Genomic DNA, 23230 nt, shown 5'->3' on the forward strand with positions numbered 1-23230 from the left:
TCTAAATTCACCACACAGTCTCTCTAGATTGACACATGTCCATTGGGCATACTGATGTGTTGACCTGTGTGTGTTTCTTTGGTAGCTTTGTCCCCAAAAGCAAAGTGAATAGCTTTCCATACCATCAACAAAGAGAAAGAAATGGAAATATCCATAGATTAAGGAGCAGAATTTGAACAGCTACCTCTCAAGAAGGGCAAGATCTCTTTCCCTGGACCATTAGGCATTTAAGAAAAAGGTTTGTGAATAATTTTTGTAGGCAAGTATTGCCTCTTTTCAGTTGCCCATTGGCTACATTGAAAATTGTAAATGGGGCTGTGTGAAATAGCTGGGTTAAAACAAAATCTCAGTGTTCCATTTTCTTCTTTACACAGAATGTTGGTAGGAAATAAATTCAAACCTTAAGGATTTAAAGTCAGAGCTGGGGAAACAATTGTGCATTGAAAGGAATGTTTTCATTTTCCAAGTAATAGTGCTGTGTTTACAAAAATAACTATGGAGGATATTTAGCTGATGCTGAGAATTGAAAGGCAAGAGAGTCACAAATAAGTAAAACATGGTAAATGCCAATTAAAATGAGAAAGGAAACTGATGAATAGATTGGAGACCTTTGTATTTTAAGAGACTTAAGTGAGTAGTTGTCCCTGTCAAGAACTAGCCTGGTGGTCTTCAGTGAGTGACCCAACCTCTCGGATCTGCACAATGTTATACAATCTGCACTTGTTATACAAGTTGCACGTCTCTAATCTGCATGAAACATTAAGATTTAAAATGCTCCAAATTAAGCATGGGTGGAAGGTAAAGATCATGGGTAGAGTGAGCAAGCCCTCTGGGCTAGCTGATTGTGAGCTTGCACTGCGTTGTGCTGATAGCAGCTCCTTGCCCATGAGCAAGCAGGTCATCACACTAAACTCTGAGTTCTATAAAAGGAATTCTTGGGCTGGGAAGGTGGCTGAGTGGTGGAGTGCTTGCTTTGCATGCATGAGGCCCTGGGTTCAATTCCTCAGCACCACATAAGCATAAAAAGCTGGAAGTGGTGCTGTGGTTCAGATAGTAGAGCCCTAGCCTTGAGCTGAAGAGCTTAGGGACAGCACTAACAACAGCAAAGAAGAGGAATTCCCAAGAACAGAAATTATACACACAAGCATACTATTGGATGCCTAAGAATCTTTACTGGGAGTGGGTTGGGAGGGATAGGTGACAATGTCGTGTTTTAACTTATAAGAGAAGCCACATTTTGGAAGATGGAATTTTGGAATCTTTATTACAGCACTAGCAGTCTGCAGGCCGCTCATTGCAACAAAGGCCTGCAGGCCATAAATTCACATAACATGGTTAGGAAAGAAAGAAGAAAAACAAACCAACAAACCAATAAACCAATTCAGTTCTTATGGAGAGCTGAACTGGGATGCCATGATGACAAGAGCCAGTGGACAGGACACAGGACAAGGCCACAGAGATACGCATGGCATGGAGTCCTGGTGGCTAGGCTCCTCTAGGCCTAAATAGGGTCCAGGAAGGGGGCAGGTTCACAGGACACTTCCAGTGCCTGGCACTGGAATGACAGGTTCAGCAACCTATTAGCCAAGTGCCTGTCACCCGCCCACCCCCCTCTAGGGATCCAGGTATGCCTATCACCTAAAGGGGGGGGGGGGTCATCCTCCCGCATCATAAAGACAAGATGACAAGTACATTTCTCTGAAGTAGAGGACTCCTAGCTCACCCCCATTGAGCCAGGAATCTGTACTTCAAAGCATGGCTTGTCTTACCTCTAGGCCTTGGAGCTTGGTGGACAGTCTCCCCATCTTCTGTATAGGCACCAGGATGGGTGCAAGGAATTATTTAGGCTCAGTCTCCTTCCTTCAGTGGAAAGGGGTGACATGGATAAAGATGCATTGCATTCATAACTTACTTTGCTAAATAGCAGCTACTTTGTATAATTACTGTATTTATATAATAAATATGTTTATAAAAATGAAGGCATCAATGATGACAATGTTCTTCATGAACACAATACTTGTCATCACTTACACGGAGAACCTGAAACAGTTGAACTTATTCAAGTAGAGGATGGAAGAGTGATATTCAAAGGCTGAGCAGAATAGGCAAGTTAGGACTGAAAGGTGTTCGGTAGTTCCTGCCATGTTATCCACCTTCCTGGGGGCTGCGACAGTTGGCTTCCTCCTGTGGTTCTTGCATTCTCAGTTTTGGTGCAGTTTCTTGGCCTTTATTGTGGTCTTGTTGGTTTTCTATGTGTAGGACATCTTTAAGTATCTTTTGTAGGGGTGGTTTGGCAGAGATATATTGTTTCAATTTTTCTTTGCTGTGGAAGGTTTTTATTTGTCCTTCTGTTACCAAGGAGAGTTTACCTGGGTACAAGTATTCTTGGTTGGCAGTTTGTCTTTAGGGTGTGGCATCCATCTTTCCAGGCTCTTGCTTTCATTGTCTCTGCCGAGAAATCTGAAGTTATTCTGATTGGTGTCCCTTTATAGGAGCTTGATCTTTTCTCCCTGATAGCTTTAAGGATCCTTTCATTGATCTCTATTGATCCTGTGCAGATTACAATGTGAAGGTAGGATTTCCTCCTCTGGTCTGGTCTGTTTGGGGTTCTAAATGGTTCATGTATCTGAATGGGCCTATCTTTTTTCATGTTTGGGAAGTTCTCTGCTAGGATTCTGTTAAATAAACTTCCTAGACCTTTAACTTGTCTTGAGGCCCTCCTTTACACCCATTAGGCTTAAATTAGGCCTTCTGATGGTGTCTCTACATGTTGAATAGATTATCATATTTCTTGGATTTGTCTTGAATACTTGTCTGTTCTTTCTCTATACTGTGTCTAGGCTGTCTTCAGTCCCAGAGATTCGATCTTCTGCATGGCCTCATCTACTGTCAAGACTTTGTACTTTGTTTTTTATTTCCTTTCCTTGTGATTAATCAGGTTTGATGGCTTCAAATTCTTTGTTGGAGCTTTGTTTTAGATCTTGTATGAACTTGTTTAGCTCTTTAATTTAGTTTTCAGTGTTCATTCTTAAATCCTTTAGTTGATTGGTTATAGTTTCACTGGACTTCCTTTCCTTCTGTCAGGCTCCATTCAGCATTCCTTTTGTGGCCTCCATGGATTCCTCCAGCTTTCTATTTGTGGATTCAATGAATGCCTCTATTAATCTTTGTTTATTCTCATCCTGCTCACATAATTCCTCTATTGATTAACCTCCTCATTCTCAGGAAATTCCTGTATTAATCTTTGGTTAGCCTCATCAAGCTCATACATTTCCCTATCACACTCACACAGAGTCCTTTGCAGGCTTTCAATCTTTGATTCAGCATGTTTACTAATAGTGTTTGTAGAACATTTTGGAAACTCTCCTCTGGATTATTCATTAACTGTTCTGTTGCCTGATTTTCATGAGCAGGAGTTGAGATACCTGACTTGCCATTTTTGTGTTTCTCTGGCTTGTTCTGCCCTGTGAACCTTCCTGCAATTTGAAAAGTCACCTTTCAAAACTGTGGATTGTGTGACACTTCCTTTATAGATACACACAGACACAGACACAGACACACATTCACTCACACAATGTTTTTTTTTTTCCTCTAGGGAGGCAGCAGAAAGAGGGTTTGTGCTTGGTGTTGGTGGCTCATGCCTATAACTCTACTGTGGAGGCTAAGATCCCGTTAGATATCAAGGTTTGAAGACAATCCAGGCAGGGAAGTATGTGAGACTTCTGTCCAATTAAACACCAAAGGGCAGAAGTGGAGCCATAGCTGAATGGTAGTGTATCATTTTTGCCTTGAACAAAAATCTCCAAGAATGTCTTCCCCAGTACTGGCACAAAAAAAGAAAGACAGAGAAAGAGAAAGAAAGAGAAAGAAAGGAAGAAAGAAAGAAAGAAAGAAAGAAAGAAAGAAAGAAAGAAAGAAAGAAAGAAAGAAAGAAAGAAAGAAAGAAAGAAAGAAAGAAAGAAAGAAAAGAAAGAAAGAAAGAAAGAAAGAGAAAGAAAGAAAGGAGAAAAAAGAAAATAAAGATGGATCAAGAAAATGTGGAATATATACACAATGGAATTCTATGCCTCCATCAGAAAGAATGACATTGCCCCATTTGTTAGGAAATGGAAAGACTTGGAAAAAATTATATTAAGTGAAGTAAGCCAAGCCCAAAGAAACATAGGTCCCATGGTTTCCCTTATTTGCAATATCTAGTATATGTATGAGTCAAGCAGAAAAGGTCAGATAATGTGATGTTCGGAACATGAACCCTTAGATATGTAATTTAATGTTTTTTTCTTTCATGCATTTGTTTCTAACGCATTTATAAGATTATTTCTTTGTTGCTTTGTATGATCCTCCCCCACAGCATAACCCCTGCTTTCACTATATTTGATGTCGGTATAATTTGTGGAGGAGATGGGGAAAAACAAGTCGTTTAAGGATACAGGTGGACCTGTTGCAACAATGAGAAGTACAAGTTGTCATGTCGAAAACGAACTTTACATCTTTGGTGCGGAGGCGGGGGGGGGGGGTGAGGATTGGGTAGGGGGGCGGGGGGGATGTGAAGGGTAATCAAAGGAGGAGGCTGCAATGCTTGATAAGAAATGTACTCATTATCTTGCCCATGTAATTGTAACCCCTCTGTACAGTATGTTCACAAAAAATAAAAATTAAAATTAAAAAATAAAACAATAAAAAGAAAAAAGAAAATAAAGAAAGAAAAGAAGAAAGAGAAAGAAAGAATGAAAGAAAGAAAAGACAAAAAAGAAAGAAAAGAAAGAAAGGAAGGAAGGATAAAAGAAATAGGATTATTTCTCTTTGCTAAACTTTAGATAATAGGGACCTTGAAGGATGCTTTCCTTGGAATGGAGTTATTTCATTTCTAATTCAGCAGATATTGAGGCTGCTAGAATCCTTGTTAATGCAGAGTAGTGACTTTCCCACAAACACATGCAAGATCCCTCTCTGTTTTGTTTTTCTGGAGGATCATGTAGGTTTAACTTAGAGTGCTGTAATGTGTACTGGCAATAATGTCTTTTTCATGCTACATTCAAAACTCTTGGTTCACTGTTGTAACTCATGGATGCACATACTTTCCAGCCTGCTTTCTCACTTCTGAACAGCAGCTGATATTTCAGACTTAGGCAAATCAACCAACCAAAGTAGTGACAACAATGGTGTGAACACTGATGCTCTACTCTGAACATTTATAATTTCTGACTCTTTCCCTGTCACTGCTAAGTCCTGTGGAGTTGGGGTACTGGATGAGCTTGATTTGGGTTCATCCACACCTAATGAAGAAGGCATTGCTACCAAAGTGATGGATATTAATAATGGCTTACAAGTGCTGAAGCCCGCCCTCATACATTGTGGCCTACTACTAATAGGGTAATCCAATTAAGGCAGCACCCCAATATCAGGTCCATGAACAAAAGAGGAAGACTGACACAAGTGAAAATTAAGCAAGCTTTATTTCCCCGTCTAGCATCAGGAAATGGACTGGCTGGTCAGGGACCGCCTTGTCAAAGATGGACCCTGGGCTATTGTCTGACCCTATTTTTATAGCAGATTGACCAAAAGGGACAAGCTGGACACATGCAAGTGACCAATAGGGTTGTAACATTCACACAAAACTGCATAGTTCTGTTGGGTCACATGCAGGTGACCAATTAGGTTGTAAATTGTCTCTGGGCAGTTGTTTGAACTGGAAAATCCTTCTGGCCGGCATTGTTATGTGGTTTTTGTGGGCAACAGGCAGGGGTCAGTAACTGTAGTAGGAAGGGGAGCGAGTATGTGCTTGTAACTGATTGGATGCATCCACCTAGCTCCTAGCCTTTGTTCTCTGAGCTCTGTTATCAGGAATTACAGCCCACAGTTTGCTAAATTTCCTGGTTTGTTAGTTTTTCTGAGCTGATTCAGTTCCTATGGGGGTTGACATTAATTTTGGTTTAGACAGGATGGATGTTTAACAGGTCACATACTTGTTTGTCACTGACATGAGGACAGGAAATGCTTACAAGGAGGATATCACAACCTCTCTGAGTACTGTTATTAGAATGGGGTCCCAACACTACATGGAATCTGCAATGCTCCCACATCCTTAGAAAAGCACTAACTTTCCCTGTGTGCATGCATTCAACTGTAATGCATCTATGTCTGTCAAGTTGTTTTAGGCTGTGCAGAGAACCAAAGCAAACTTATTAGGTTGATGACATCAAGAAACTAGGGGAGCAGGTAGATCTCTGCATCCTCTTAAAGTAGTTGGTAGCAGCTGGATTATGGCACAGAATCTCAGGCCAAGGATACCACAGCAGAGTATCTCAAAGGCTAAACATGACCAGATGTTATTGGCTCAGCAACATAAAATAAATGTTTTTGTTTTGTTTTGTTGGCCATGGGTCTGAACTCAGGGCCTAGGTACTGTCTCTGAGCTCTTTAGCTCAAGGCTAGCACTCTACCATTTTGAGCCACATTTCCACTTCTGGTTTTTGAGCGGTTAATTGGAGATAAGTGTCTCATGGGGATTTTTCCTGCCAGGCTGGCTTCGAACTGTGATCCCCAGATCTCAGCCTCCTGAGTAGGTAGGATTAAAGGCATGAGCCACTAGTGCCTGGCAAAGTAAGTAGTTGATAGGGCTTCACAGAGGGGAACTCAGGCTGGCCCTGGGACCAGGACATGATTATTCCACAGTAACTGAGAGAGGGATAAACATCAGATAACATTTAAAAGATTGCCTCAAATTGATAGTATTTTGGCTGATTCAAATAGAATGCTTTTTATACTATATTTTATGCTAGGGATAGAACCAGGTTCTAGCACATGTTAGCCAAGCACTCTACCATGATTTATATTTCCAGCATGGGAAGTTGTTATTTCTGTCAGGGCTAGCTACATCCTCATTGTTGGTGACCCATTTGGCTTTATAAACCTGGAGGTGGGGCTGGGAAGGTGGCTCAGTGGTAGAGTGCTTGCCTTGCATGCATGAGGCCCTGGGTTTGATTCCTCAGCACCAGATAAGCAAAAAGAAAAAAGCCCGAAGTGGCGCTGTGGCTCAAGTGGTAGAGCGCTAGCCTTGAGCTGAAGAGCTGAGGGACAGTGCCCAGACCCAGAGTTCAGGCTCCACAACCGGACCCAAAAATAAATTAAAAAAAAAAAACCTGGAGGTAACTCCTCTGGGTTCTATAGAGTTGTGGAATGCTTGGATTTGGGTGCGTTTCATGTCAGTGGTGATGACAGTTCTGAAAGTCATTTCAGCCAAACTCTCATTTACCAGGAAACCTTCACTTACTGGGAGACCCTCCCAGTGTTTGCCAGCTACTTGTAACTCTGGGGTTCCTAGGAATTTTCATTTGTTTTCAGTCTCTACAGCATTCTACTGGGGAATTGAGAGAACACAAAGAACTGGCATTAAATCAATAACAAGACACCTGGGTTAGAAATTCCTATTCTTGACCTTTGTGCCAGAGTGAAGTTATGCATGAAAAGGCTGACAGAGTTGGCTAATTAAAATTAAAAATCTAGTCATATGACAGCCACAGCATATTTCAAATGCAAAAGCCACAAAGTGGTAGAGTGCTAGCCTTGAACAAAAAGAGCTCAGAGACAGTGCCCAGGCCCTGAATTCAAACACCAAATTAAAACACCATGGCTAACAACAACAACAACAACATGCCAGACATGTATGTGACAACAGTGGAAAAGGTGTCAATATCTTTACATGTAATTGGGAAGGGCAGAAGATAATATATATAAGCACTAATCTATCCTGTTGTGGGTGTGAAGAAACAAGACCACTTCTGGGATGTCAGTATCAATACAAGAGGGATATTATCGTGCTTGTGATTCACACTAAGTATGGTGAAAGTGTTCACATGACAATACACTAAATCTACATCTTGAAATATATTTAAAATAGTACAATTGTTCTGGAAATAAATTAAAAATGGTACAAATAGGCGGCTGAGGTCAGGAATATAGTTTCCAGATCAGCTAGGAAGAAATGTTTTCCACATCACTTCTCAAATAATTGTTGGGCATGATGGTGTGTGAGTCGTCCCTGCTATGAGACCAAGTTTAAGACTGAAGGATCAAGGTCAAGGCCCAGCCCTAGAAAAATTCAGGACCCTACATTAACATAGCCAGGATAATAAGGGATGGTTGCTTAAAAGACCAGATTGTGCCTAGCAAGCACAAAGCCCTCAGTTCAAATCATAATTCATGCCAATAATAATAATTATTAATAATAATAATCTGATTTGCTAATGTATTTGTCAAAAATATTCTTTACTATAAAAGGAGACTTAGCATTTATGGAAATTATTATTGTCTTACCTTCCATGTGTATAAACTGAATTTAGCTTTGAACTACCAGGTTCATTTTCTACCAGAAGACAGATGCAAAACTAATCATCTTTTATAACTAAATACATGGATCTCAGCAAATGCATTTTCTTTCATTACAGATGTGTAGTGAATTCACATTCCAGATATATTTGGAAATACCAGCAACAACAATCACACAAAAATGACAAGTCAGGACCCAAACAAGTAACTTCTATATCAGTTAAGATGAGCAGCATCCATTCCTCTCCCTACTCCCCTTAACCTCATTGCCCCTGGGATAAAACATTTTTCAGCTTCAAGCAATGTGAAACTAGGTGCATTCATTTTCTACAATTTTATGCCGTTAATGACAGAGAGAGAAAATTATTGCTATATTAATAAGAGCTCACATACACAAATTCTTTCAAAGATAATCAAGACAGCAAACCCCAGCTGGGCGCTGATGGCTCATGCCTTTAATCCTAGCTACTCAGGAGGCTGAGATCTGAGGATCGCAATTCAAAGCAAGCCCAGGCAGAAAAGTCTATGAGACTTTTATCTCCAATAAATTACTCAGAAAAAGCCAGAAGTGGTATTGTTGTTCAAGTGGTAGAGTGCTAGCATTGACCACAAAGAGGCTCAAGGATAGCTCCCAGACCTGGAGTTCAAGCCCCAGAACCAGCTAAAGGGAAAAAAGAGCAAATTCCTTATTGCTTGAGTTCTACAATGTCATTTAAGAACAAATTAGATTCATGACTGTTGCCTGCAATCCCAGCTACACAGCAGACAGGTATTTGGAGGATTATGGTTCAAGACCAGCCTGTAAAATCCTGATCTGAAAACTTAAAAAAAAACCACTTGAGATTATATCTAAAAACAAAGAATGTTTCAGGGGGTATGATTGAAGTGATAGAGTACCTGCCTAGTGGTTTGGATGCTCTGAGTCCACACCCCAGATCTGCCAACAAAATAAACAAATAAAACCCCAAACCAAATTGGATAAAAGCTGTATGGAAACAAACAAACAAAAAAACTAAAGCATGTTCTTAATTCTGAATATGTTATCTACCAAAAGCTAACTTTAACAAAATAATGTCTAGTTTTAACCAATACCTTATGTGTTGGAAATACCAGTTCATAGGTAACAGTTTGAGACAGTAGATTTTAGTAGTAGCTCAAAAAATCCTGTAGAATTTTGGACAACTCTTGTAAATTCTAAACTTATTCTACGTCTGACTTGAAATAGAATATTCTAACAAGATAATACAAAATAATTTTAAATGCTGGGTTTTGCATTCACTGGTTTGCATTCACTGCATAAAAAGTAGAGATATTACTTCTTTTCAGGATTTGTCAAAATATATCTGTCTACTTGAATCACATTTGAACATCTGAATGGTATCTTTCTGGTTGGAGACCATGAATGACTATTCTTAGATTCTGTCAAATTCAGAATTCTCTGGTTCTTACAGAATAGTTTTTCCTCCACCAAATTAAACCTGGAATAACTGGCAAAGTATGGAAGGACAGGCGAGTTTCTACTTTCTGTGGCTGCTGATGTAGTAAGTGAACACACGGGTAAGTGATACTCAGGTGGGTGTGAGTAAAATACCTATGTATTTTTTACCTATGCACACTTACTGCCCAGGTAGCCTTCAGAGCAACTATAACACAACAGTGTTAACTGTTAACTACACCATAGAATCAACCCTAGCCATAACATGTTACATCTTAAAAGTTTTTACATTTAGGCATCTGTTTAGAGAGTCAGAAGTAAAAGTACCATGAGGTCTTTTTAGGTGACTAGTCATCTAAAGTATGTTTTATACATGTATTTTCCAAATTGATGATTAACAGTAACAAGAGTTTTCAAACATAACCAAAATTTTCATACATAAGAAGAATAATGCCTTGTACCAGTCATTTCAGTGATTCTCCATTGTTGAGTGATTTACATAAGCTCATCTTTAGCCTAAATCTTTTTTAAATTTTAATACTTTTTATTGTAAAAATACTGTACAGAGGGGTTATAGTTACATGAACAAGGTAATAAGTACATTTCCTATCAAGCATTGTTGCCTCCTCCTTTGTTTTACCCCTACCATCCCTTCCTTCCCACCTCTACAACTACACTCCCCCACCCCCACCCCCACCTAAATTGTAAAGTTTTTCAACATAGTGTCTTGTACATCTCATTGTTACAATGGGTCAACCTGTATCACTATTCAAGCATTTTGTTTTTTCCCTTTTGCTCCCCAAATGAGAGAAGTGTATATACAAGATGCAGGACACCAACATCAAATACAATGAAAACAGAGGTTATACTGTAGGGGAGGAACATACAAAGAAACAAAATATCACAGGATACATTATAAATATGTTAGAAACAATAGCAAGAAAGAAAAAAGCACTTGTGTCCCTGTCTTGGGGTTCATTTTGCTTAACATCATCTTATCTGGTCATATGTACATAGATTTTGACCTTTTCTGCTTGTCCCAGACATATACTGGTTATTACAAATAAGGGGAACTATGGGACCTACGTTTCTTTGGGCCTGGCTTACTTCACTTAATATAATTTTTTCCAAGTCTTTCCACTTCCTAACAAATGGGGCAATGTCATTCTTTCTGATGGAGGCATAGAATTCCATTGTGTATATATACCACATTTTCTTGATCCATTCATCTACTGAGGGGTATCTGGGTTGGTTCCATATCTTAGCTATGGTAAATAATGCTGCAATAAACATAGTCGCGCTGGTAGCTTTAGTATGTCCTGTTTGTGATCATTTGGATAAATGCCCAAAAGTGGGATTGCTGGGTCATAGGGGAACTCTATGTAGAGTCTTTTGAGGAAACTCCATACTGCTTTCCAAAATGGTTGAACAAGTTTCACTCCCACCAACAATGCAGTAGGGTTCCCTTCTTCCACATCCCATTCCAGCATCTGTTGTTATTAGAGTTCTTGATTGTAGCCTGAGGTATAATCTGGCTTTTTTCCCAGGCAGGCTAGGCGTACAATCCCAATTTATGCTTTGTGTTATAACTAGAATGACAGATGGTCCAGCCTTTCTAATTAGGTGGCTTGAGAATATTTTTGTCTGGGTAGGGCTTGAATCCAGTCCCTTATCATCTGAGTAGCTAGGATTACAGGTGGGAATCACCAGTGTCTGGCCTAGACACACATCCTTTGAACAAAGAACCCAGGGCTAGGGAACAAAAAGAGGTACAGCCAAATATCACCTGTGCCCCAGGGGTTCATAATGGACCAGACACATTGTCAGTTTTCCTAGCACATAGATCAACTAATATAAATGTATGTAGAATTGAAGAAACTGCAAATTTCCTAAAATGTAATCATCCACTCATTTGCCCCCTATCATGCTTCTCAGTGCCGAAGCAACACATTCTACACCACGTAAAAAAGGTTCAAAGAGAGATAAATCAACTTGTTTCCTGTCTGGACTATTCCAGGTCAGTAACAAGTCAGGTCCCTTACTGTTTTTGCTATTCCATGAACTGCACAAATCAGGGTCTGATTGCAGATGAAGGTGAGTTTCTCCCTGACACCTATGTTTCAAGGAAATTTCAACAGAACAGGAATTGTACTTTGTCTGTTGCCAAGAAACCTCAAGCTTCTTTTTCATCTGTCCCCAAACTCAGAGTTATCAACATGTATGGAGCAACCCTACCAGACAAGAGCACCAACCACATGCTGGGGAAGAGTCCTTCTTGTTGACAAGTGAGCTTTGCAGAAGCTCACCTTCCAGCCTTGCTTGCTGTGAAGCCCACTGCTTCCTGCTAGAGGTATGAAGTTAGGGAATATAAACTGCTTCCTTCTGAAATTAAGTTCTAATCTGTTAGAAAGATGCCAGGACAGTTCTAACTTTTCCTTTTCTCTCATTCCATGAGGTACAAGAGTAATATTCAAAGGCAGAGGACTTAATACAAAAGTTTGAACTCGGGCCTGGGTATAGTCTCTTAGCTTTTAATGCTCCCAGGCTGGTGCACTACACTTTCATATACACTTTTGGGTGGCTAATTGGAAGTAATAGCCTCACAGACCTTCCTGCCTCTGTTGGCTTGAACCATGATCCTCAGATCTCAGCCTCGAGTAGCTAGGATTATAATCCACTGCTGCCAGATGTTCAATGAGATTTCTTGATGATTACTTAAATGTTAGCATATTATTTGCAACTATACCAGATAGAGTGTCAGGAAGAGGGCACTGGACACATTGGGATGGATTAGCTAAACACTAGGGGAAAGAAGCAGACAATGAAACCACAATATAGTATCTGTAAACTGTACAGTATACTACAGGTGTATGGTGCTGTGTTTACTAAAAGAAAGTAGAGGGGAGGGAAAAAGGAGGGAAGAGTAAGATAGGTAGAAAGGGTAGGAAGAAGGTGGGAAACAGAAAGCCATTTGGACTGTGTGGATGGCATAGGAGATTTGGGTAGGGACTGCATGGCACCCAGGGTAGAACAGGAAAGAAAGCAGAGAAAGTCACCTGGAGGTGACATTCTGACATTAACCTGGAGGGGAATAGGAGTCAACCAAGCTGGCATTCAAGACAGAGGCAATAGCTGGGAAGGAGAATCTCAAGCCAAGTCCACCATGTCAAATGTAGACACTGCAAAGATGCCAAGGCAGTTGGTGGAGAAAGAAGGAGCTGAATGGCCATGGGGAGGTGAGAGGGTCAGAGGACCAGGGTCAGGTAGAGGAGCTTCTGCTTGATCAGCTACAAAGAGAGCATGACTGTAGGTCATAGATGCCACAGGGAATTCTGTGTGGAGCCGCAGAACCCAAAGGAGGAAGGAAGTAAGACAAGAACAGTGAGAGAACAGGAGGGTCTAACCAAAGAATGGAACCAGGTGAGACTGACTCAAAAGTTCATCTGGGTTCCTATCCTTATCTGATATCTGTGCTGCAGTCACAGAACCACATACCCAATTAAATCCACTCAACAGCCCTCCTACTGAATAGAGATTCAAGGGGCCTGTCATGTGCACTACACACAATGTACAGGACAAAAGTTGGTAACTGACCAGTGTAGGTCCAGAGGAAAATGAGATTTGAATCTGATGGACATTTGGAAATGCAAACTGTACATGTGAACAACATAGCAGTTCCACAGAAGTCAGGCTCTAGAAAGAGACATTCACAATGGTCCACATGGGAATATAGCCTTCTCTACATCCAGAGTAGGGGCATTGTGCTGAGAGGAAGATTGTTAGAATGGGCCATAGAGAATGAGACTCCTCATCACACTTTTTCTGTATCAGGCTGAACCAGCTGTGGTCTTGTCCTCTCCCTCAAACAGTGTAAAAACAGATGTAGTTACAACCCAGGGTCTTTAGCCAATACTGAGGACAACCCAGGGATTTCATAAAAGCATTGCAGAAACCTTTGGAGGGTCTCCCTGGATGGAAAGACAACTGACTTTGGCTTCCCAGAGAGCTACAAAGACCAGCAAGTACATCAGTCACCTTTCTTAGGGAGGACAGCTTGGCTAGTATACAATGTCATTAAAGAGAGCTCAGATTTTAACTTACAGTGGACAATTCTCTCATCAAAACTGAGTCCACACACTAAGGTAGCTCAATTTCCATTCAATTACTTGTTAAGTAAAGTGACAAGGTTCAGCTGTTTCCCTTCCCTGTGAGATGGGTTAATAGCCTAAATCCCAACATAAAACAGAACTTGTAGCCACAATGCCAAACCCCAAATCAAATGCAACAAAAGGTCTATATGAACCAAGGGGAAATCTTCCATATGTGACAATTTTCTGTTAACCATCTTTTACATATATGCCTTAATTATTTTTAGAGGTATTGTTATTGATTTTATATTTAATCTGTATAGTTAAGCTATATAATAAGATGCTTTGCAGTATATACACAGAGAAATGATTAATACAGTCAAGCTAAGTAATACATCACTTTTAATATATTTTTTATTGTAAAGATGGTTACAGTTACTTGAGTAAGGTAATCAGTACATTCCCTATCGAACATTGTTACCACCTCCTTTGTTTTTTCCCTACCATCCCGTCCCTCCCCACATCCCCACCCCCTCCCTCCCCCCCAGCCCGCCCTTCCCACATGAAGTTGTAAAGTTTGTTTTCAACATAGTGTCTTGTATATCTCATTGTTACAGTGGGTCAACCTGTATCCCAATTTAAGCATTTTGTTGTTTCCCTTCCCCTTCTCAAATTAGAAAAATGTATATACAAGATGCAGGCACTGGAATCAAATACAGTGAAAACAGCGGTTATACCATGGGGGAAGAACATACAAAAGAAACAACAAAAATCACAAAGTACATTATAAATATGTTAAAAACCACAGCAAGAAAGAAAAAAACCACTTGTGTCCCTATCTTGGGGTTCATTTCACTTAACATCATCTTCCATGGTCATATGTACAAAGCTTTTGACCTTCCCTGCTTGTCCTAGACATATACTAGTTATCGCAAATAAGGGAAACCATTGGACCTATGTTTTTTTGGGCCTGGCTTACTTCACTTAATATAATTGTTTCTAGGTCTTTCCATTTCCTAAAAAATGTGGCGATGTCATTCTTTCTTATGGAGGCATAGAATTCCATTGTGTTTGTGTGTGTGTGTGTGTGTGTGTGTGTGTGTACATATACCACATTTTCTTGATCCATTCATTTACTGAAGCATCTGGGTTGGTTCCATATCTTAGCTATGGTAAATAATGCTGCAATAAACATAGTTGTGCTGGTAGGTTTAGTATGGCCTTGTTTAGGTAAATGCTCAAAAGTGAGGATGCTGGGTCATAGGGGAGCTCTATGTGGAATCTTTTGAGAAACCTCCATACTGCTTTCCAAAGTGGTTAAACAAGTTTATACTCCCACCAACAACGTAGTAGGGTTCCCTTTCAGCCACATCCCCTCCAGCATGTTATTATTAGATTTCATGACTATACCCATTCTAACTTGGGGGAAGTGGAATCTCAATGTTGTTTTGATTTTCATTTCTTCTATGGCTAGAGAAGCTGAATATTTCTTCATGTGTCTATTGGCCATTCTTATTTGCTCTTCAGAGAAGTTTCTCTTTAAGTCTTTAGCCCACTTATTTATTGGGCAGTTGTTTCTTTGAGGATCTGTTGTTGGGGGATTTAATTTTTTGAATTCTAAGTATATTTTAGATATGAGACCCTTGTCTGTTTTTGGGCTAGTGAAGATCTTCTCCCAATCTGTGGGATTTCTATTGATCTTGCAAGCTATGTCCTTTGCCATGCAGAAGCTCTGCAGTTTCATGCAATCCCATTTATCCAACCTTTCTTTGATTTGTTGTGTTTCTGGGTCTCTATTAAGAAAATTTCGGCCTGTGCCAAGAAGCCCTAGAGTTTCTCCTATTCCTTTCTGTAATGTTTTCAGGGAGTAACACATCTTTTTCTATAGTTACCTTCTAGATTCTGTTTGTAAGTAAGGTTTTCTCAGAAAACCATGTTCTCATTATACAGGTATCACTAGAAGTCCAACTTAATAAGCACAGGAGGAAAGGAAAGAAGAAAAAAGGAAATAGGAAATTGACAGGAAACACAATGCATCTCTCTATAATACTCATAAATATTAACGATCTCAATTCACCAATCAAAAGAAAAAGAACAGCAGATTGGATCAGAAAACAAGACCCATCCATTTGTTGCCTTCAGGAGACCCACTTCACAGCCAAACATAAAAACAGACTCAGAGTGAAAGGTTGGAAAAGGATCTATCAGGCAAATGCCCCCAGCAAGAAAGCAGGAGTAGCTATCCTGACAAAATAAACTTTTCATTGAAATCAATACAAAAAGACATATTAACACAGGGAACAATCCAAGAAGAGGATATTACCATTACCAACTAATAAGCCCCAAATATTGGAGCACCCAAATATGTTAAGAAAATACTCTACAACTTACAGAATAAAAATGGATCCAAACACTACATTACTAGGAGACTTTAATACCCCACTCTCACCAAAGGACGGGTCTACCAACCAGAGGATTGCCAAAGAAGCTACCGAATTAAGTGAGGCCATATTTCAAGCAGAACTAATTGACAGCTTCCGAGTTTTCCACCATAAAATGACACAGTACCCATTTCTCTCAGCAGCTCATGGAACTTTCTCCAAAATAGACCATATCATAGTTCATACAAGGAATTTAAGCATATAAGGGGATTGACATAATCCCCTGTATTCTATCTAACCACAGTGGAATCAAGTTAATTCTCAATAACAAAGAATACCATAGAAATTACTCAAATATGTGGAAATTGAACAGCACACTTCTGAGCAACACATGGGTAATAGAAGAAATTAAAGTTCCTACAACTAAATGAAAATGAATTCACATCACAAAAAAAACCTGTGGACCCAGCAAAAGCAGTCTTGAGGGGAAAATTTATCGCCCTCAGTGTCCACATCAAGAAAATAGAAACAGACCAAGTAAATAAACTCATATTGCAATTAAAGCTGCTAGAAAACATGAAAAAATGGAGTCTAAAGTTACTAGAGAGCCAGATAACCAAATTATCTGCTGAAGTTAATGAGATAGAGACTAAGAAAACTATAAAATTAATAAAACAAAAGGCTGTGTTTTTTTGGAAAAAAATAAAATTGATGGACCTCTCCAAGATTAACTAAAAAAGAAGAGAAGAAACCCAAATCAATAAGATCAGGGAAGCCACTGGAAAAATTACAACAAATATCCAAGACATCCAAACAATTATAAAGAACTATTTCCAGAAACTATACTCACTAAAGAAAGAAAACCTAGCAGAAATTGATGCATTTTTAGAGAAATAGAAGTTGCCCAAACTGAACAAAGAAGAAATAAATCAATTAAATAAGCCGATATCTTACAATGAGATACAGGAAGCAATCAGAAGTCTTCCAACAAGGAAAAGTCCAGGACCAGATGTATTCACTACGAAATTCTATAAAAACTTTAAAGAAGAACGAATACCCATACTCCTCAGTCTCTTCCAAGAAATAGAAACAGAGGGAGCTATCCCAAACTCATTCTATGATACCAATACCACACTCATCCCCAAACCAGGCAAAGACCTAACAAAAAAAGAGAACTACAATCTCCTTGATGAACACAGATGCAAAGATCCTTGACAAAATTCTAGCTAACAGAATCCAGAAACACATAAAAAAAAAATCATGCAATATGACGAAGTAGTCTTCAACCCAGAGATGCAGGGATGTTTTAACACACAAAAATCAATAAATGTAATCAATCACATCAACAGATCCAAGGTCAAGAACCACATGATAGCTGGGTGCCAGTGGCTCATGCCTGTAATCCTAGCTATTCAGGAGGCTGAGTTCTGAGGATCCTTGTTCAAAGCCAGCCTGGGCAGGAAAGTCCGTGAAACTCTTATCTCCAATAAAAATCACTAGAAAACCAGAAGTGGCACTGTGGCTCAAGCGGTAGAGCACTCATCTTGAGATGAAGAGCGCAGGGACAGCCCTCAAGCCCAGAGTTCAAGCCCCATGACCCACAAAACAACAACAAAATAAAACAAAAAATCTCACATGATTAGATCCATTGATGCATAGAAGGCTTTTGATAAGAGACAACATTCATTCATGTTAAAAGCTTTGGAGAAAATAGGAATAGAAGGAACATTCCTTAAAACAATAAAAGCCATATACAACAACCATTACCCAATATTATACTTAATAGGGAAAACTACAATCAATTCTTCTAAAATCAGGAACAAGGCAAGGATGTCCACTCTCTCCACTCCTCTTCAATATAGTTCTGGAATCCTTAGCCAGAGCAATAAGGCATGAAAATAACATTAAAGGCAAAGGACATAGCTAGCTAGCAAGATCAATAGAAAGCCCATGGATTGGGAGAAGATCTTCACTAGCCATACAAGGGTCTCATATCTAAAATATACCTGGAACTCAAAAAATTAAATCCCCCAACAACAAATCCTCAAAGAAACTGCTGCCTGATAAATAAGTGGGCTAAAGACTTAAAGAGAAACTCCTGGTATACCATGGCGGCAGCAGTAAAATGACTATAATCGCAAAGTGGAGCTTGCTTTGACCTCTGATAGCAGGACGATAGTATGTTACCACACTTCTGTGGACATTCCATATGAACACACTAAACCCATCCCTCAACCAGATCCTGTGTATAATAATGAAGAAACACGTGATCAAGTGCTGAAAACCAAACGGGAGAAAAAAATCAATCTCTGGAACAAGGATCCATGATAGAACAACTTAACAAAATGTTCTTTACTACTAAGCATCGCTGGTATCCTCATGGACAGTATCATAGGCGTCGTAAGAAAGTAAATCCTCCAAAAGACAAATGATATCAAGGTTCTAAGAAGAATCAGAGCGAGGAGAGATTGTCCTGCTCTTTATTTGCTATTTGAAGAAATACAGTCTTGTGTATTCATCAGTAGGGTATATAGCAAAGTAATAAAAATTATTTTCATAAACTGCAAAAAAAAAAAAAAGACTTAAAGAGAAACTTCTCTGAAGAGGAAAGAATGATGGCCAATAGACGCATGAAGAAATGCTCAACCTCCCTAGCCATAAAAAAATGCAAATCAAAACAACATTGAGATACCACCTCACCCCAGTTAGAATGGCTATAATCAAGAACCCTAATAACAACAGATGCTGGAGGGGATGTGGACAGAAGGGAACCTCCCCTATGGCTCAGCAATCCCACTTTTGGGCATTTACCCAAATTATCACAAACAAGACCCTAGTAAAGCCACCAGCACAGCTATGTTTATTGCAGCATTATTTACCATAGCTAAGATATGGAAGTAACCCAGATACCCCTCAGTAGATGAATGGATCAAGAAAATGTGGTATATATATATACAATGGAATTCTATGCCTCCATCAGAAAGAATGACATTGCCCCATTTGTTAGGAAATGGAAAGACTTGGAAAAATTATATTAAGTGAAGTAAGCCAGGCCCAAAAAAACATAGGTTCCATGGCTTCCCTTATTTGAAATAAATAGTATATGTCTGAGACAAGCAGAAACGGTCAGATAAGTTGATGTTAGGGGAAATGAACCCCAAGATAAGGACTCAAATGTTTTTTTTTTCTTTCTTGCTATTGTTTCTAATGTATTTCTAAGATATTTCTTTGTTGTTTTGTATGTTCCTCCCCCACGGAATAACCCCTGTTTTCACTTTATTTGATGTTGGTATAATTTGTGGAGGGGAAGGAAAAAAATAAATTGTTTAAATATGGATACAGGTGGACTCATTGAAACAATTTAATGTACAAGATGTTATGTCAAAAAACAAACTTTATAACTTTGGCATGTGTGTGTGTGTGTGTGTGTGTGTGTTGGGCGGAGGGAGATGGGAAGGGATGGTAAGGTGAGACAAAGGAGGCAAAAATGCTTGATAAGAAATGTACTCATTACCTTGCCCATGTAATTGTAATCCCTCTGTATGGCATTTTCACAATAAAAAATATTTTTAAAAAAAGAAAGAAAAAGACATGACATTAAAGGGATTCGCATAGGGAATAAAGAAGTTAAACTATCCCCTTTTGCAGATGACATGATACTCTACCTCCATGATCCCCAAAACTCCACCCCCAAACTCTTAGAACTTATAAACCACTTCAGCAACTTAGCAGGACACAAAATCAACCCCCCAAAAATCAGTTGCCAAGGCCAGGTGCTGGTGGCTTACACCTGTAATCCTAGCTACTCAGGAGGCTGAGATCAGAGGATCACGGTTCAAAGCCAGCCCGGGCAGAAAAGTCCATGAGACTCTTATCTCCAATTAATCACTAGAAAACTGGAAGTGGTGCTGTGGCTCAAGTGGTAGAGCAATCGCCCTGAGCTGAAGAGCATAGGGATAGTGCCCAAGCCCAGGGTTCAAGCCCCACGACCGACAAAAAAAAAAAATCACTTGCCTTTTTGTACACAAACAGTTTCAAACAGATAAGGAAATCAAGGAAACAACCATTCACAATAACTTCAAAAAATATTTAGGAATTAACCTAACCAAAGATGTAAAAGAAGTATTTAATGAAAACTATAAAAACTTAAAGAAAGAAATTATAGAGGACACCAGGAAATGGAAAGACCTTCCATGTTCTTGGAAAGGCAGACAATACTGTAAAAATGGCCATACTGCCAAAATTAATATACAAATTCAATGCAATTCCTATTAAAATCCCAATGACATTCATTACTGAAATACAGAAAAAAGTCCAAAAATTCATATGGAACAACAAAAGCCAAAACAATTCTAGGTAAAAAAGACAACATGGGAGGGATTTCAATGCTGGACTTCAAACTCTAATATAGAGCCATAATAACAATAACAGCCTGGTAATGGCACAAAAACAGATCCGAAGAGCAATGGAATAGAATAGAAGATCCAGAAATAAAACCACAAGCCTACAGTTGGCTGATATTTTACAAAGGAGCCAAAGACATACTGTGGAAGAAGCACAGCCTCTTCAACCACTGGTGCTGGGAAAACTGGGTGGCCACATGCAGAAAACTAAAAGTGGACTCCAGCCTGTCACCATGCACTAACATCAACTCCAAATGGATTAAAGACCATAACATCCAACCTGAATCTCTGAAACTACTGCAGGACAGAGTAGGAGAGACACTTGAACTTATAGGCTCAGACAAGAACTTCCTGAACAGAGTCCCAGGGTCAACAAATTGGAGAGAGACTCAACATTTACCAGCAATATCAGACAAGGGGTTAATATCCAGTATATACAGGGAACTCAAGAAACTAAACCTAACAAACCAATTACTAAATGAGCAAGGGAACTAAAGAGAGACTTCTCAGAAGAAGAGATAAAAATGGCAAAGAAACACATGAGGAAATGTTCAGCATCCCTGGTTGTAAAGGAAATACAAATAAAGACAACCCTGAGATACCACCTTACCCCAGTCAGAATGGTCCACATCCTAAAGTCAGCCAACAACAAATGCTAGAGGGGATGTGGAGAAAGAGGAACCCTATTACACTGCTGGTGGGAATGTACACTTACACAACAACTTTGGAAAGCAGTCTGGAGAGTCCTCAGAATGCTAAAGATTGACTTCCCCTATGACTCAGCCATACCACTCCTAGGCATCAATCCTAAACAACAGGAACCAGGATACAAGGACACATGCACCTCCATGTTTATTGCAGCACTGTTCACAATAGCCAGGATATGGAAATAACCCAGATTCCCCAATACAGATGAATGGATCAAAAAACTGTGGTATCTTTATATAATGGAATATTATGCAGCCATTAGAAAGGACAAAACAATGGCATTCACAGGGAAATAGATGGAACTAGAATCAATCATGTTGAGTGAGGTAAGCCAAGAGCAAAGAGACAAAGGGCACATGGTCTCCCTGATAAGTGGATGTTAAATCCAAAACGTAAGGTGATATGACAACGTAAACAAGACTTGAGGAACTAAGGACCTCCACTCATCTGGTTGAATCATTACTAAATGACCCCATGTTGCTGACCACATATATGGTATATATGTACACATCGGAGGGAAACTAGGAGGAGGACACCGAAACAGAGGGCAACAGGGGAAAACCTACAACAGTGGGACCCATCAGCTGCACTGGACATTGATGAAAATGAACTAAGTAACCCAATGGCAGTGATGAGAGGGAGTGAATGAGTGGGAAAGAGGGAACAGCTGACGTTAAGCAAAAGGAAAGTAATGTACATATCACCCAATGTGGAAGAAATAACTGTATTGTCAAAGCTCATAGAACTCATAAACTTTATAGACCACGATAGAGACAATTTGTCCCATGAAGGTTAGAATGTGTTTGTGACTTTAACTAAGCATCAGTCTCCCACAATACTGTGAAATTTGTGAAATTTATGTAATCAATCACAATAAAAAAATTGCAAAAAAAGAGAAAACCCTGTTCTCAGGTTCTAATTCCAAATAGTCCATTTGAGGAATTTGTAATGAGTCCCCATCCAGTGAAAAATATAGTCTCAGAAAATCTCTCTGTCTCTCTTCCACAGAGCTAAATTTCCAGTCCCAAGCATGTTTTCTTTTTATATATAAGAGTGAAGTATATTCTAGGTAAAATGGAAATGCTAGGTGCCAGTAGCTAATGCCTGTAACCTTAGCTATTCAGGAGTTTGAGATCTCAGGATCAAGTTTGAAGCCAGCCTGGGCTGCCTTTTTTCCAATTAACTACCAAAAAATATCCATAGTGGAGTTGTAGCTTATCTCAAATGGTAGAGTGCTAGCTCTGAGCAAAAAAGGGACAGTGCCCAGGCTGAGTTCAAGTCCTATGACCTGAATTAACATAAAGGCAATCAATCTACTTACCCATCTGTTTGATTTTACATATCCATACCCCACACCATGCTTCTGCCAAAGGTGAAATACATAACAAGTATTCAATTAAATAAGGGGCAAGTGAAGTCAAGATCCGGAGTATGAGACTAATGTAGCTTACATAGTGACTTCCAAATGGTAGAGCAAGTAAATAAATTGTAAATAAAATTGTAAGTAAATAAATAAAAAGTAAATAAATTGGGAATAGTGTTGATAATCACTACAATATCAGTAGAGAAAACCAGTTCATCTCTCACAGAAACACACAACTCCCCTTCATACCCTCGAAACACCCATCTATAACCTTATCTTTCTCCAGGGGGTAGAGTTGAGTCTTGGTCTGTATCACTGTCTTTTTTTTTATAAAGTCATAGTGAGTGCAGGGCTATCAGGAAGTCTGTATTTTAGACCAGACACAACTAGGATGTGTGGAAAGTGGCAGTGTATGGTTGCCTAAGAAGGATACAATGAAACCACATACACACCAGGATTTGAATCAGGAATCCAGTTATTCTTGGTGTAACTTTGGATAGGTTACTTAATCCATCTGTGGCTCT

This window comes from Dipodomys spectabilis, unplaced genomic scaffold (assembly GCF_019054845.1).
Source record: "Dipodomys spectabilis isolate Male_0828 unplaced genomic scaffold, ASM1905484v1 ptg000091l, whole genome shotgun sequence".
NCBI classification, from domain to species: Eukaryota; Metazoa; Chordata; class Mammalia; order Rodentia; family Heteromyidae; genus Dipodomys; species Dipodomys spectabilis.